Source organism: Tenebrio molitor, chromosome 6 (assembly GCF_963966145.1).
Source record: "Tenebrio molitor chromosome 6, icTenMoli1.1, whole genome shotgun sequence".
NCBI classification, from domain to species: domain Eukaryota; kingdom Metazoa; phylum Arthropoda; class Insecta; order Coleoptera; family Tenebrionidae; genus Tenebrio; species Tenebrio molitor.
Window position 1 is genome coordinate 10,094,115 of NC_091051.1, and position 15,401 is coordinate 10,109,515.

The 15,401-nt window shown below is 32.3% G+C and overlaps 4 long non-coding RNA genes across 5 annotated transcripts; all 4 read right to left on the bottom strand.

Annotated features, from left to right (window-relative positions):
- Positions 1-440: 440 nt before the first annotated feature.
- Positions 441-1,144, bottom strand: LOC138134130 (uncharacterized). Its single transcript, XR_011160648.1, has 2 exons — positions 673-1,144; positions 441-621 (listed from the first exon to the last, which is right to left on the bottom strand). It is a non-coding gene; the product is annotated as an uncharacterized lncRNA (long non-coding RNA).
- Positions 1,145-7,082: 5,938 nt separating this feature from the next.
- LOC138133546 (uncharacterized) lies at positions 7,083-7,560 on the bottom strand. Its single transcript, XR_011160403.1, has 2 exons — positions 7,278-7,560; positions 7,083-7,215 (listed from the first exon to the last, which is right to left on the bottom strand). It is a non-coding gene; the product is annotated as an uncharacterized lncRNA (long non-coding RNA).
- A 2,919-nt stretch (positions 7,561-10,479) lies between these two features.
- Positions 10,480-11,286, bottom strand: LOC138133307 (uncharacterized). The gene is made up of 2 exons (XR_011160318.1): positions 10,785-11,286; positions 10,480-10,721 (listed from the first exon to the last, which is right to left on the bottom strand). It is a non-coding gene; the product is annotated as an uncharacterized lncRNA (long non-coding RNA).
- Positions 11,287-13,639: 2,353 nt separating this feature from the next.
- LOC138133498 (uncharacterized) lies at positions 13,640-15,008 on the bottom strand. 2 transcript variants are annotated; one of them, XR_011160385.1, is made up of 3 exons: positions 14,480-15,008; positions 14,195-14,422; positions 13,640-14,140 (listed from the first exon to the last, which is right to left on the bottom strand). It is a non-coding gene; the product is annotated as an uncharacterized lncRNA (long non-coding RNA). The 2 variants fall into 2 exon arrangements; XR_011160384.1 differs by lacking the exon at positions 14,480-15,008 and having other exon boundaries at positions 14,195-14,473.
- Between the last annotated feature and the right edge of the window lie 393 nt (positions 15,009-15,401).

Below are 15,401 nucleotides of genomic sequence, written 5' to 3' on the forward strand. Positions count from 1 at the left end.
TTCACAGACGAATCTACTTTTACACTAAATAACGAACCAAATGTTCAAAACACGCGATATTGGGCTCAAGAAAACCCTCGAGTAAATATTCCTACTAGAACTCGGTATCCTCAAAAAATTCATGTCTGGGCTGGGATTTTAATAACATTTGAAATAAAGGGAAATTTAAATTCAGCAAATTATTTAGATTTATTATTAACTAAGGTAGGAACTGCATTGTAATTTTTTCAAAGAATTTATAATAAAAACTGCTTAAACTGTTAATTACTTTTACCGGTTTCAGTATAGTTAAGCGTTGGTTTACATTCACAAAAGTTGGATGGTAGGTGAGTCATAACTGTACTAGTACAGTTATAGAATCATAACTGTACTAGTACAGTTATGCTGTAGGGTAATATTGCCATAGTGACAATAGTGACATGTCAACAACAATCAACAAATGAAGACAATATCTAACTTTATTCATTATTAATTCAAACAATCGGAACTAAAAACAACAATAATTACTTAAATAGACGGAACTCTGCCATAGTAAAAGTGAACTGCACTTCATAGCATGAGGCATCGGGTAGTACCTACGTCCAAAATGATGAGGGGCAGAGGGGCTATATTTCTTCGACTCTATAAACAAAAAGATAAATACGCTACGAAACTAACACTATGAGCACTTACCAGTTCATGAAAATACGCCAACATCACTGTCATTTACACTTGTAACCTTATTTAGATCCTGCCCTTGTTTGAGTGTCTCTATGATTTCAGATAAGTACCTCCTGCCTTTCGATTTTTCCGGTATTAAGCTATTTAAAGCTTGTTCTTCTTCATTTAAGACGTTTTCCGGTAAAACACTATCATTCAAACTCATTTTGCGAAATGTCTGTTTGTATAAACAACCAAATGTAACTATGACACTCGAACATATCATGCAAACGCGATCAACTCAATCTATTTGTGTGTTTGGATTTAATTGTTTTAAATTCTCTTCGGCTTATTCTGAAACCGGTAAACTATTGAACAAACCGCGGATGTTATGAATCATAACAACCTTAGATGTCTTAAAATCCTCGCTCTACGAGCTCGGATTTCAAACCGACATCTGCGGTAGTTATGATAGTCATAACATCGCTAGGTATGTTAATAGCTATAATATCATAGGTAATTTAATTTATGTATCACTGAATCATTATTTGTTTTTTATACCTTGACAACGAGATATATTAAGTAGGCTATAATGCCCTAGGGCGTATAAATCATAATGCCCGCTTATTACGCCCGCTCAAACAAGTCGTCATAGATACGAGCCACCGCAAACTAGGAAATTTAGCAAAATCAAGTTCACAATTTATAAATTTTTGAAATGTTCACAAATTCAAATGCAGTGAAACATAAAACGTTGTATGCACCACGGGCATTACTCGATGTTTATCCTCTCGGGCACCTTAAAAACTCTCGGGCCTGGCGGCCCTCGACCTTTTAAACTGGTTGCCCTCGAACATAAACATCTTCATAATGCCCTTGATACATAAATAACTATTTTAGGCAGAATATAGCCCAAGGGAGTCCGTTTCGGCTCAGGGACGTGAGGGTCACAGGTTCAATTCCGACCCAGGGCGAAATTAAAAAAAAAAAAGGCTATATTCTGTCTCGTGATTCGGAAGTCACGTTAAGCCATTGGTCCCGGTCTATTGAGTTGGTCATCATGCCCCTCATAGATTTGTAAAACTAGTCCTAGACTGTGTAACAAATTTTTTGATGTATCGAAATAATGGCATAATATCTATAAACTGAATGCACAGTGTTAATTGTCTATGTTCGACTTTGAGAGTGGACACCCGGTATAATAGGTAAGGAAGGGTTACTAAATTATATGGACTTTTTCAGATTAACTAAAAAATGCTTTATTACTCACAGTCATGTCTTTCTAATTTTTTACATGTGTTGTTTATTTAATAAAATGTTAATTTCAACTAACATTTACATTACACAAAGATTTTTTTCCAAAAACATTAGGTAATTAGTGTCTTCTTATTCTAATATTCTTTAAACGTAAATTAGGTACAACTTTGAATATTATTCTCTGCTGCTGATTATATAAATTTATAATAATTAAATATTTCTACTGGTAGTATAGAAGAACTTAAACTAATTTCAGGATTGTAACTATAAATTAAAAAAGCATGTTTTATTTCAAATACATATTTTATATCGTATAATTCCAACAATTACAATTATTTTTTATAATTACAAATAATTATATTCTTAGGAAATAAGTAACAAAAATGTGCTCATTTAATTTAATCGATCTAATTTCCAAAATTCTACACTAATTAATTATAGTCTCAGAATTTGCATGTTAAATAAATACTAAAAGAGAATGTATGCTTTCACCGTGCAGCAGTTGAGGCTGTTGTGGATTCTGTAAACATTAAAAAAAAATCAAAATTAGTACGAATACGAGTAGAATCAGATAGTTTGAATTACCGTTATTGTCATCGTTTGCTCCGCTGCTACTACCTCCATTTTCATTACAAGTACTATTTCGATTGGTTATTAGACTTCCCACCTGGTCCACAACACACAAAACTTCTTTGCCAGCGTCGGTCAAACCATCAACTACTCCACCAATAAGATCTCCAAGTAGTGGTTTCGATTCTACATCATTTGTGTAGAATGAAAAGAAGAACAAGCACAAGAATGTTACAGCGACCTTCATGATTACTTTTTTAGAGAAAAAATAAAACTGTTAACTTCGAAACCAATACATCCTTTTTATATAAATGAATGATACAAAACAGACATTGTTTTACACCTTGACAAATATTTTTATTTTGCATGATAAACATAACAATGACTGTTTTGGCGGTTATTTAATTGTTGAGATAATATTTTTAAGTGATCTTGACAATGAAGATTGTATAAAACAAATAATTGCATACGACGTCAAAAAATACAAAACATTACGTATTTTATTTATATGTAAATAAACAACAATGATACAGAGATAAAATGACGAAGTAAAAAGTCATATATTTTTTTTAACGATTAATGCGCTGAAAATAAAAAATAATAAATGAACGACTAGTTCAATAAAATTTAACAGCTGAAATAATGTTATCAAGACATGAAACCTTTCAATATGTGTAAGAGAAAAGAAACCCGGAACTCTAATGAAAAAGTTATAAAAAATTCAAATTCCCCAATAGATATGGTACACTTCTATTAAAAAAAAAAAGCGTATACGTATTGAGGGCTACTGTAAATGGGAATAAAATTAATTAATCGTTTCCAAGAAAACGTATTACTGACATTTTGTATGTATGTCAAATGTGTGAACACTGTTTTTTTATAAATTTTTAAATTGTTGTTAGATTGTTGAGAGTTGCCTTTTTCCATAAATTTGTGAATAAAAGTTTGAATTGTGTTTGTAGTAATTGGTAATACTTGCCTAATAAATAAGGCAAAACATTTACACACATTAAAATCTCTGAAGAATACATCGATCAAATCCAGCTATCATCACGGGTTTTGTTACAGGTTTCTAAGTAACAACAACTAAAAGATAGGTTTACGATATGGCAATCTAGCCAAAGTTGTGCTCACTACTTGTACACTTTTTTTTTTTAATAGAAGTGTACAGGGTCATTATAAATGATTGTCCCATCGCAGTTGGCGTTGGTGACAGGGTTTAATGTGCCGCAAACCTTATAAAATGAGTGAGACTAGTATCGCCGATAGGTGGCGCTCCTGGCGGCAGTGGAAATCAAATTTACAAAGTTTGCCTAACGTTGCGAGACTGCGGCAAATTCAAAATTTGAGTGGGTTTTCAATGCCAACTGCGATGGGACAATCATTTATAATGACCCTGTGGCCTGTAGTAACAAAGTAGGTAGCTATACTTCGTCCAGCGAGAGATTGGGAGATTTTAAACTTTAGACAACACTACAAAATCCACTAGTAGTACATTCAATAGGGACATAAAGATGGCTCCACCTTGCAAAAGGTACAGAAAAATTTATACTTGGCAGGTATCTTCTATTAGGCATGTAGTGACCCAGTTTAAAATTTAAAATTTTTAATTCCCGGTACCGCCACGAGAGCGCACCAAATGGGAAGGTACTAGCGGCTAGACTAGGAACTAAGGGATGGGGTTGGTACTCTTGGCGAGTTGTGGACGCTGTTGAAAAGCGGAAAGATAGGGGGGATGAAACGGGCTCGCGCGGGCGGTTGAAGGGGGTAGGTCACTTTTGTTTAGTTTTTCGAAACGAACACACCTTGCGAAGAGCGATCCAAGTTTCTCAAATTTGTAAGTTAAATCTGAACAATTACACTACCGTTCCGAGTAGATATTTGTGTCCCCGTGAGGAATTCGACATTTTTTTGAATTCACCTGGGTAATTTATTCCACTTTCGTTACTTTTTTTGTGTTTTGTTTTGGGACCAGGACCACGTGGTAAGGGTATGTTGTAGATTTCATTTTGTTGCATGCTGTTCCTTTAAGAAAGCGCCCATTTGTTAATTTTAAGCGTTATCTTTCTCCCGGGAGGTTCATTTTTTTTGCAATCTCGTAATTTCGAAAATTCGGAGCCGTCGTCCAAACCGCGTGCGTCCATTTTGTTTTTTTTTTTTTTCACGAACATTTTCTAACGGCACTCGACCCGCCATTTTCTTTTGTTTAACATTACCAGCGATTATTGTATCCGTGATTTATGTTGTTTACTTATATTTGTGCCATTTAAAGTGGTTTTATTTTATCGTTATTTAACTTCACGTTTTGTTCTCTTTTATTTCCTCATTGTTTGATGTTGCGGTTTGTTTTGCTTATGTTATCCTTGTTTAATGTTGTGTTTTGTTTTGTTTATTTGATCCTTGTTTAATGTTGCGCTTTGTTTTGTTGGATTTTTTTTCATCGTTTAATGTTACGCTTTGTTCGATAGAGTTAAACTCGGTTTTTTTTTTCCTTCGTGTTGTTGCTAGATTTCGGAAAAGTTAAAGTAAAATGTTGTAAGTGCGCCCCTGTGGGAGCTAGGTGACAATCAGGAAGTCGTGGGGTTTTTTTTTAGTAAATTTCTGTGGAAGCTACGGTTATTTAGAGCCGTTAGCGGGGACGGACCTTAGTCTTTGCGGGAGCGGCGTCGGGATGTTTTCGTGAAGCTTCCGTCGACGGTTATAGAGACTTCAGGGTTTTGTCCGGAAACGGTTGGTTGGGGACGGCGGACCTAGGTCTTTGCGGTTGCGGTCTAGGAATGCTAATCGTACGACCCCGAAACGCTCTGTCAATCTTGCTTGGTCGGTGAAATAGTCTGACGCTCATTAATACCCCGAATATCTATAAACGTCGCTTGATTTCAAGATGATTCAGATTATTCTTCTGAGTCCCCCCCGCGGCCGAAAGTTTGTTACCTCCAGCTCTAAGCTCCCGTTGGCGTACCTTGACCGCGTAGTTTCAAATAACCATTGTTTTTGTCATTAATCTAATTATGAAATATGAGTAATACCTGGGATACGGTTTTTGAAGAGGGTTTTTCATCCGTCCCTGTCTGTAATAACTGCCTTATAATTTGTTTACTTGTTTTGCAAGCTTTAACTGTCATTTTGTCTGTCATGTGCCCGTTTTTTTGTTATTTTAAATATTGTTGCATTCATCTTGTCGTTTATCTTTGTGATGTTCTCAACTAGTTAATTTCTCGTACTTCGTTAAACATAATTTCTGTCCTTTGTATTCGTTTCAATTTCTTTTTCATCAAAGTTATTACAGGCATTTTTAATAAAAGGTATTTTGCGTCCCTCACATGTGTGTTTTATTTGCGGCACTCTTCCAACTGGAACCCTCATCGTTTGCATTCCGAACCTTTTTTCCGCCAAAAGAGCGACACAACGTAGGGCTCCTCCGCTTCGATGACGATCACGACCACATTTGTTACCGTTTTGCGCAGGTTCAAATATTTGGCGGAAAAAGTAATGTATTCAAATCATTACAGGCATATTATTAATATTGCCGGGTTTGCGACCTTGGGGGGTTGCCGCTCGCCCCGCCATACTGGAGAATAGCGGTGGAAAATCACATTTCTGCGATTATTTCATTATCCGTGCGAGATACGTCTATCTAAGTTATTATAGAAAATGTAGAGCGTACAGCGTTAAGAAGTAGTTACCTTAGTATTTTTTCGATTTCCTTTAAAAAATAATAAAAGGTGCTTTTTTCAATATTTCTATACATCAACTTCAAATCCACATCTCTTGCATTTAATTTTTAGATTAGAAAAATGTATGTATAAGATTTTTTTTACCATCACACTGATAAAAAATGGATATAAGCAAAGTGTTTTTTGTCAATATTCCTAAAGATATAAATTGTGTAAACTGTTGGTAATTCATAATTGTAGTAATGCCATTATTTTCATTAATGTTTATAAATTACACATTTATTATTCACTTGTAGTTAATAGGTTCTAAGCTGAAACATGTGTGACAATATACAGGTGTCCCAAAAATGGCGTACAAACTACTTACTACGAGGATGTCTAAATGTACATGAAAAAATATGGAAAAAATGTTTCCGACAAAAAAATCAATTATTTTTATAATTATTATTAACGGTAATAGAATGTAAACAAAGATATATTTATACATCATTACTTTCAATGTTACCGTAGAGGTATAAAATAAAAACAGATGATATTCTTTCGGTTGATATTGTTCAACTTCCAGGAAGGATAAGGCATGTACATACTTGTATTACATAAATCTTCTTTATTTGATTAGGATTACTCTCTTTACTAAACAGTACTTAACTTCACAAAGAATCAAACCGGTAGATACTTTAAGATTTCGCATTTTACATTTTGAATTAAGATGAAAATCAATAATAAAAATCAAAATTTTAATAATAAATGTAACAATAAAAAGAAATTGCTATTATTCTACTTCATAATAGTATATTACAACTCACGGCTTTAGTACATATCAGATCTTTTTCCAAATTATTCTTTTTAATAAAATTAAAAGTAACATAACAAAAGTATGTTCTTTAAAACTCACAAACAAATAGGAAATACGCATAGTTACGATTAAATAAATCCAAATTTAGTAGATGTCAAAAATTGATTTATTTCATTTATAATTGATAATTAATATCTACATTAACGGTCAATCAGATTAAATAATTCTTTTGTCTCTACGTTGCTCCCTCATTGCTAGGTGACGTTTCTGAGGTCTCTGTAAAAAAAACATTTTTCGTTATATGTATGTATATGCTAGAAATTAAATTGCATAATTACCATTATTGTCATTGTTGTTATTGCTGTTACTTCCATCATTATTTTGACTGCAACCCTCACTTGGTCGTTCATTTACCAAATCGTCTAGTCCTTGTACAATGCATCCAACTTGATTGACAACATTAGTTAAATCATCGACTACCCCACCAATGATTTCATCCAGAATTGGTTTCGATTCCACATTTCTCAGTGAAATGCAAAAGAAGAAACACACAAAAACAGCAGCAAACTTCATTGTTCTCTTGGTGATGAAATACTTGAACTATTTAGTGTTGGATCGCACTCCACCTTTTTATACAAATGGAGATTAACTTTTTGGCATAACACTTTAATACATTGTAAACATGTATTATATTTTGTAAAGGAATGTTTTTAATGTTGTAATTTTTAAGTTCTTCTAAATCGTTATTAACACTTGACAAATAAACAGTAAAAATAAACCAAAAAACAGATTGGGCCGTATGATTTCCCTTTCATTAAAGTTAAAGAACGTCGTTAAATTGTTTTGTCTCTGTCTAACATAGTGCTTGACATATACTCTCACTTTGTCTAATCAATTATTTATCTAATGAAAGGCTTAACGAACGGGAAATCATACGGCCCAATGGATCTAAATTCAAATAAAAGTCTTACGTCCACTACATGTGCCTACTTGTTGCCATAAGTTTACGCACACAAACACAAGAAATGAAATTCCTCAGAATAGTGAAAGCATGTAGAAAATTTGTTAGATATAGAAGGAGAATATAAGAAATTCATTAAACATTTAAGTTCGATGAAAGAATTACAGAAAATTGAAGAAAATGCAAAAACGAAGGAAGAAGAAATGCAGTTAAACTGCCAAGAAATGAATACCGAAAGAAAAAACTTTACGTTAACGTTAACGTTAAGATTTTTTATTTTTTAATCCACATAAAATAATATTAATAATTAAGAGTGTAAAATATAAAATTGCCAATCAACAATTATAATTAATTATACTTAATAAACTTAATTATAATTATTATTAAGTTTACTATCCCACCTCCACCCGACGGCACGGCAATTTTGCCGGAGTACATACACTATTACGGATAATACTATCAAGTAATAGTGCAGAATATAGTTTATTAAAATTTATTAAGTAGCATTCATTGTCGATTAGGTTTGGTAATTTGAAGAGTCTAAAACGGCTGTACAGTTGAATTTTGTTTAATTGAAAATTTTAAGTCCTTTTGCTAAACACAAAAGATTAAAACACCTAGACCATCAAACCATTATGCTTATAGAATTATTCAATTAACTAACAAAAAACAAAATAAATGTATTGGAAGTTGTATTGTAAGTACTATTAAATAAGTGAAACGAAATAGCAGACTGATTCATATAGTGCTTGTAACTTCCTAAGAAACCCTGACTTAAGCCCTAAATAAACCGAACAAAGACCCTAGTTAAAGAAATTTATTGTCATAGTGTGCCTGTCAATCACTAGAAGGTCTCCGACAAATATTTTGAGTACTACCCCAGGTAATTTTTTTCTCCGAGACCGCCTAGTGATTGACAGGTACAATATCACAATAAATTTCTTTAAGTAGGGTCTTTGTTCGGTTTATTTATGACTTAAGCCAAAATTCCTTACGAATTTAAAAATACTATAACTGGCCTTTACTTTAGTATGGATTACAAATCATCTCTCCTCCAGTAGATGCACATCATAGTTACTTTCAACACCAATACCTGTTTACTATGAAGTCGTAACAATGTCGATTTTGAATATATTATAAGGTCTATAAAACACTAGGGCACTTATGAACCCATAATTAAACTGTTTTTCAAAAAATGTAATACATAAAATTAGAATTACAGAGTGTCTCAAAAATGGCGCCCAATCTCCTAAGGGTCTTAAAGAATAGAAATCTGGGAAGGTAAATCTCAATACAAAATTTGATCGGACCAACAGATTTTGTATAACTTGCTCTTAAATATGGTAATTTCAAAGAGATGTATCTCCTTTATTACCAAATTTTACAGCTGAATTATAAATTACTTTACAATGTTACTTTTTCTAAGACCCCTTTAGGTAGTGGAACAACACCGAAGTAATTCTTTTTAGAGTAATGACCTAGCAAAATGCGCTAAAATAACAGTGACAACATTGACCTCAAAGGAGAATTTATTTAGTTGATTATGCATACCAACCAATGTTGCCAAATTTGCTTATTTTAAAATGTGTATAACTTAGAAAATAGTCAAAGGAAAAAAAATTCACAACGAAATTGAACTCAACTCTTCAAATAGTTTAACCCCTCAAGAGATTGGGCGCCATTTTCGAGACACCCTGTATATGAAATAGGAATCTCAGATGAAATCATTTATTGAGGCTTACGTTAACATTTATATTAAAAAATAAAATAAATTTTTGGGTTTTGATGATGTTTTAACAGCAAATATGTAAGTCACTCAAGAAAAATTAGCTCACTCGAACAAGCACTCGTGGCTAAATATTTCTTTCGTGACTTATTTGCCTTATAAGACACTTGTATAATAAACAGCTATAAGCCATCAAAAATTAAACCATCACTCTTATATCTGTTATATTTCAATAGCATTCTAATCTAACATTTAAATGGCACTATAATATTGTTTTTTCTAATTAATTAAAAAACATCAATTTTAAACAAAACTGTTAATACGATCACAAAGAACATATTTTGTTGCAGGATAATTCCTTATAGCTACATTTATACTATATCAGAAACATTTTATTTCCTAATTTTAACTATAAATATACTTAACAGGTGTTTTTTTAAATTTGGTGTCGAAGTAGGCGTTGAACTGTCGATTGTGAACGCACTATATAGGTTAGGTTACGGATCACGGATAAGCTGTTTAAATCTTACGCTTACGAGTGGTGCGATCTCAATCGACTCTCCAACGCCTATTTCGACGACAAATGAAAAAAAAAACACCCTTTATAACTAAGTATAAAATTTTATTTACCAACATTGCCTTCTAATGTCTAGATCTAACCTGTGTTTTAACCGTGTTTTTTAGAACGTGGAGTTCAAGAAACGACATACGATTTCGGATTCATGGATAACTCGATTACAAATTAATTTGATGGCTCGATATTTCCACTTATACATATAATGGAGGAATTTATTCTTAAACTTATTGTAGGATTGTCGCTATAAATCAAGACACATATTAAGAACACGAATCATTTTACTTCCAGTTTTTATATTAAAACAAATAATTACAATAAATAATTTAAATTGAAAACTTTCTTACAGCTAAAATAATGACAATCATATTTGCAGGTTGTTAAACAAGTAATATAATTTTCAGTTTTTAACTATAATACGCAACAGTCACAGAATTCACACAAAATAAATTAAAATTAAATATATGTATTTAGGTTTTCGTACATATTTCACCGCGCTGCAGCTGAAGCTGTTGTTGCTTCTGAAAAAATTCCAAAACATTAAATTAGAATATATGCGAATAAAATAAAATAGTTTGAATTACCATTATCATTGTTATTTGTAGTATCATCATTTCCTCCGTTATCATTTTCATTACAAGTACTATTTTGGTTGGTTATTAGACTTCCCACCTGGTCCGCAACACATAAAATTTCTTTACCAGCGTCGGCCAAACCATCGACTACACCACCAATAAGGTCACCAACTAGAGGTTTCGATTCCACACAATTTGTGTGGAACGAGAAGAAGAACAAGCACAAAAATATTATTGCAAACTTCATTGTTACCCTTTTTAGAGAAAAAATAAAACTGTTACCTTTGAAAACATTGCATCCTTTTTATACGAATGAATAACACTGAACCGATATTACGTTTAAACCTAGGCAAATATTGTGTATAATAAACATAATAAAGATTGTTTTTTAATTGCTCAAATAATAATATTTTTAAGTGCTCTTGAGAATACAATATTATTTACGTGTAAATAAGCCACAATGACGTAGGGATGCTAGTATAAAAAAAAAGAATTATGAGATCAAATATTTTTTAAATTATGTATAACAACTGGTTCAATAAAATTCATTAGATTAGATATTTGCTTCGAGAATAGGAGTCGTTAAATTATTCTATTTTTAATGTAAAACATTGCAAAGACAGAAAAAAAAAAGATTTTTTGGGTCTACATTTTAGGTTAGCTGTCAACATGCTTCAATTAACGGTTTCCAATGCCTTCCCAGCCCAGGATTTCATTTGAACGCGCGATACAATAGTAGATTATATCATTTTTCTAACACTAATATCTTATACTGTTTCCATGGTGCATTTGAGCTCACACCTTATGTTTCCCATAAAATACGCTTTTCTCTATAAGACACGTCGTCAATAGCAACGTATCTTATAGAGTCATAAAATACGCTCACACATATTATTCAAGTAACATTTTATTCATCATTTTTACAGTAATTATCACAAAAGTGAAAAGTACAATTATTGAATTGGAACTGTCACATTAGCTTCGTGCTCTTGTTCCTAACATCTTCTTCTTTAACTTCTGCTGTTTCATCCAATGCAAGTGCCCGGTCATCGAAAACTGGCAATCTTTACATTTTCTTCAAATGATTCTTGCCGTAGTGTGAATTAACTTTTAATGACGTTCTACACACTTACCCCATATCAAGAAAAGCCAAAATGACATCTTCCGTTACCTCCGTGATGCTTTTTTTATTGTTCCGACCTTGAAACGATACATACACCTTTTCGTATGCACTTTTAGACTTCATTGGTAACAAATTGCCTCTTTTTTCTTATTTCTTCTGGAACGTTTTGGCACATTTCAACGATTAAAATTGTTTTTTTCCAAATTTGTTGATATTATTACCATAGTACCCACGGCAACCTCCGCATTTTGTGTATTGTGACGCGCCTCGAATAATTTCTGAATTTATTAAAATTTCTGATAAGATGTTAGTGTTAGAAAAAATCTTGAAGACAACGCGTGTTTTATAGTTTAAAAATCTCGATCTATTAAATCCTCGCTCCCTGCGGTCGCTCTGATTTAAACTACGATCTCGATTTTTAAATCGTCTATAAAACTCTTGTTGTCTTAATAGCTATAAGACTAAAAATGAGTCTTTTTGTGCTAAGCCCAGAGATTGAAGATCGAGACAAAGTCGTTTTTGTGATTAAACAAAATATTTATTTATTAATAATTCATAACAATTGTGTTTTATTTACGATGTATCATGTGTTTAACCAAAAAATTTAACTACCTTCGTTTTCATTTTGTAATTGAAGCAATCCACAACAAGAATTGATTTATTACACATTTATTACAGTACAATCTTTATTCATCTTTTCAAACATTTTATTCTAGGTATAATTTTACCGCAATGTAGTGAAAATTTTAAATTTAACAAAGATTCATAGAAATGCATCGAACACAATTTTTGCTTAAATTACTACTGCTGGTACAATATATCCTAACAATAAGGGAGTCCGTTTCGGCTCAGGGACGCGAGGGTCGCGGGTTCGATTCCGACCCAGGCCAAAATTTAAAATAATTATTAAAAAAAAAAAAAAAAAAAGGCTATATTCTGTCTCGTGATTCGGAAGTCACGTTAAGCCATTGGTCCCGGTCTATTGAGTTGGTCATCATGCCCCTCATAGATTTGTAAACCAGTCCTAGACTGTGTAACAAATTTTTTAATTTTATTTAGAAAAAGCATATTTTGAATTAAGTACAAAGAAAATAACAAAAGTCCATTCCAGAATCTACATTTTACATTTTTCATATACATTTTGTAAAATTAAACTGCAAAAAAAACATACAAATCACAAGTTTAAAGAAAATCTTGTGTTCTTACCGTTATTATTGTTGTCATTATTGGTACCACTAGACTTCTCATTTTGAGTATTTTGGTTACAAGAACTTTCTTGGTTAGTCAATGCGCCTTGAAGTCCACTGACAACACACTGGACTTGCTGACCGAGAGATCCCAGTGCATCAGTTAAACCGCTAATAAGATCACCAAGTGCCGGTCTCGACTCCACCGAATTCATGTGAACGGTGAATACAAATAGACACACAAAAATCGGAACAAATTTCATTGTTACAACCAATCCTGTTAAAATACTGACACGGGACACAAATTTAATAATAAATTTTTTCATCCTCCTATATATAGGTACCTAGCCTTTGAATAAAAATAATTAGGTTTGTCCTTGTTTTACTACTTTTGGTAAAATTTGCCAAGGAAAATTTGCTTAATTTTGGTAATTTTTCTACTGTGTTCAAATAAAAAATATTTTGAAGTATATTGTTTGTACAGATGATATCAATGCTAAGATAATTCAAATGGTGTCGGTTCATTGTCACAAACAGAGATAAAAACTCGACAATATTACATAAATAGTAGTGATATTATTTATTACATTATTAAAACAATATACAAAGGTGAGGATATTACAGAATTAAGTTACTTTAGTTCATGCAATTTTTTGCCAGTGCAATTATTTACTAGTCATACCAAGATCGAGACAACATCCAAATGTACAGGGAAAACAATTTTTATCACATAATTATTTATAAATTTTATCGATATTTTGAATAAGAATATAATTATGTGACACGTGATAACGTATATTTATAATTTTTTCAATTTTACAAATTGACTGCCATTAATTGCCCACTTTCTTAAAACTTGTATTTTATCATAAAACACTCAATTATTAATTATATTCCAAACTCTTAGGACAAAACTTTTAAAATTATTCCGATGAACTAGGTACTTTCTGAAGCTTTAGCTTCTGAAGACGATTTCTCTGAAGTAGTCGAAACCTTTTCTTCTACACTTGTTTTGGCGTCCCCATCATCTGGTATAATTGTGGTACTAGACTCTTCTAATTTAATCATCATTAATTATTGTTACGAATTAAATTTGTTAAATTAATTACCACTCTTATTGTCGGACGTGTTCTTTGTTTCAGTGTCACTCTTTTTTTCATCTTGTTTGTTTTCATCTGAAGCTTCGTTCTTGCCACCTCCTAGCACCCCACCGAAATCTTCAACTCCAGTTTTAACTTTCTTGTTAACATCTTCAATCCCGGTTTGGATTTTTTCTAGAATCAGGCCGGATTCCACAAGGCATGTTTGAAAAACGCACAAATATAAAAACAGAAAAACTACAACGAATTTCATTGTTACAATATTTATTGAAGTATGGAACTAGAATGTGTCACCTCCAGCTTCTGGAATTAATATAAGGACCAGAAGACACGGTATCAGTTAGTGTGTTTGGTAGTGATGTTCGAAAATAAAATTCTTATTATATAATTAAGATAATAATTGACTAAAAAAATTGTTTTTCATATTATTCAAGTGGTTAATTCCATTAACAATATGATAATAATTAGGAGATTGGTCAGTTTATAGAAATAACACCAAATGTTTTCAAAATAAGCATTTTTTTTAATTAACAAAAGCATTAAGTACTTGATAAAGAAAATTAATTATAAAACTTCTGGAGACAAAACAAGTCCAAGCTATGTCTTTTGGTGGTTCTAATGATGAAAAGACTCTCTCTGTTTGTACCACATTAAGCGGCACAAAGTACTGAAGTGTGACTAAGTTATTTGATTTAGTTCAACAAAAGCAAACATTTGTTAGTTGAGATAATAAATCTACAACCTAAGCCTGAGGAACTTTGTAGACCTTGTGCTTACTTTGTTGTATGCAGAACCATACTTAACTCAAAAGTTACCTTATAAACACAAACTTATAGAGATTTTCCTTTGCACCACTAAAAATTGCCATTATAAAATGAATAACTTAAAAATATTTCAAAATTCTCCAGAGACATTCGAAACATTCCTCCACCCTCTACAAAAATGTCTTCAGCATTCTGATTACATCATAAAACACTTCCAAGCAAAGCAGAGCACACCAGAAACCCGCAAATATTCCTTCTTCTCTCTTCAGCAGATTCTGTTTTTGGATTCATCTACTCATAATTCTTAAGAGTCTTTCTGAATTTTCAAAATCTGCAAAAGTTACGATTATTATAACACTGATGCAGAACCGGTCTGCTATTGGTTCAGTTTCGGAATGTGGAAGCACTCTCGATTGCTACCATCCCCACTCCCCGGAAGGTGCCCCAACAAA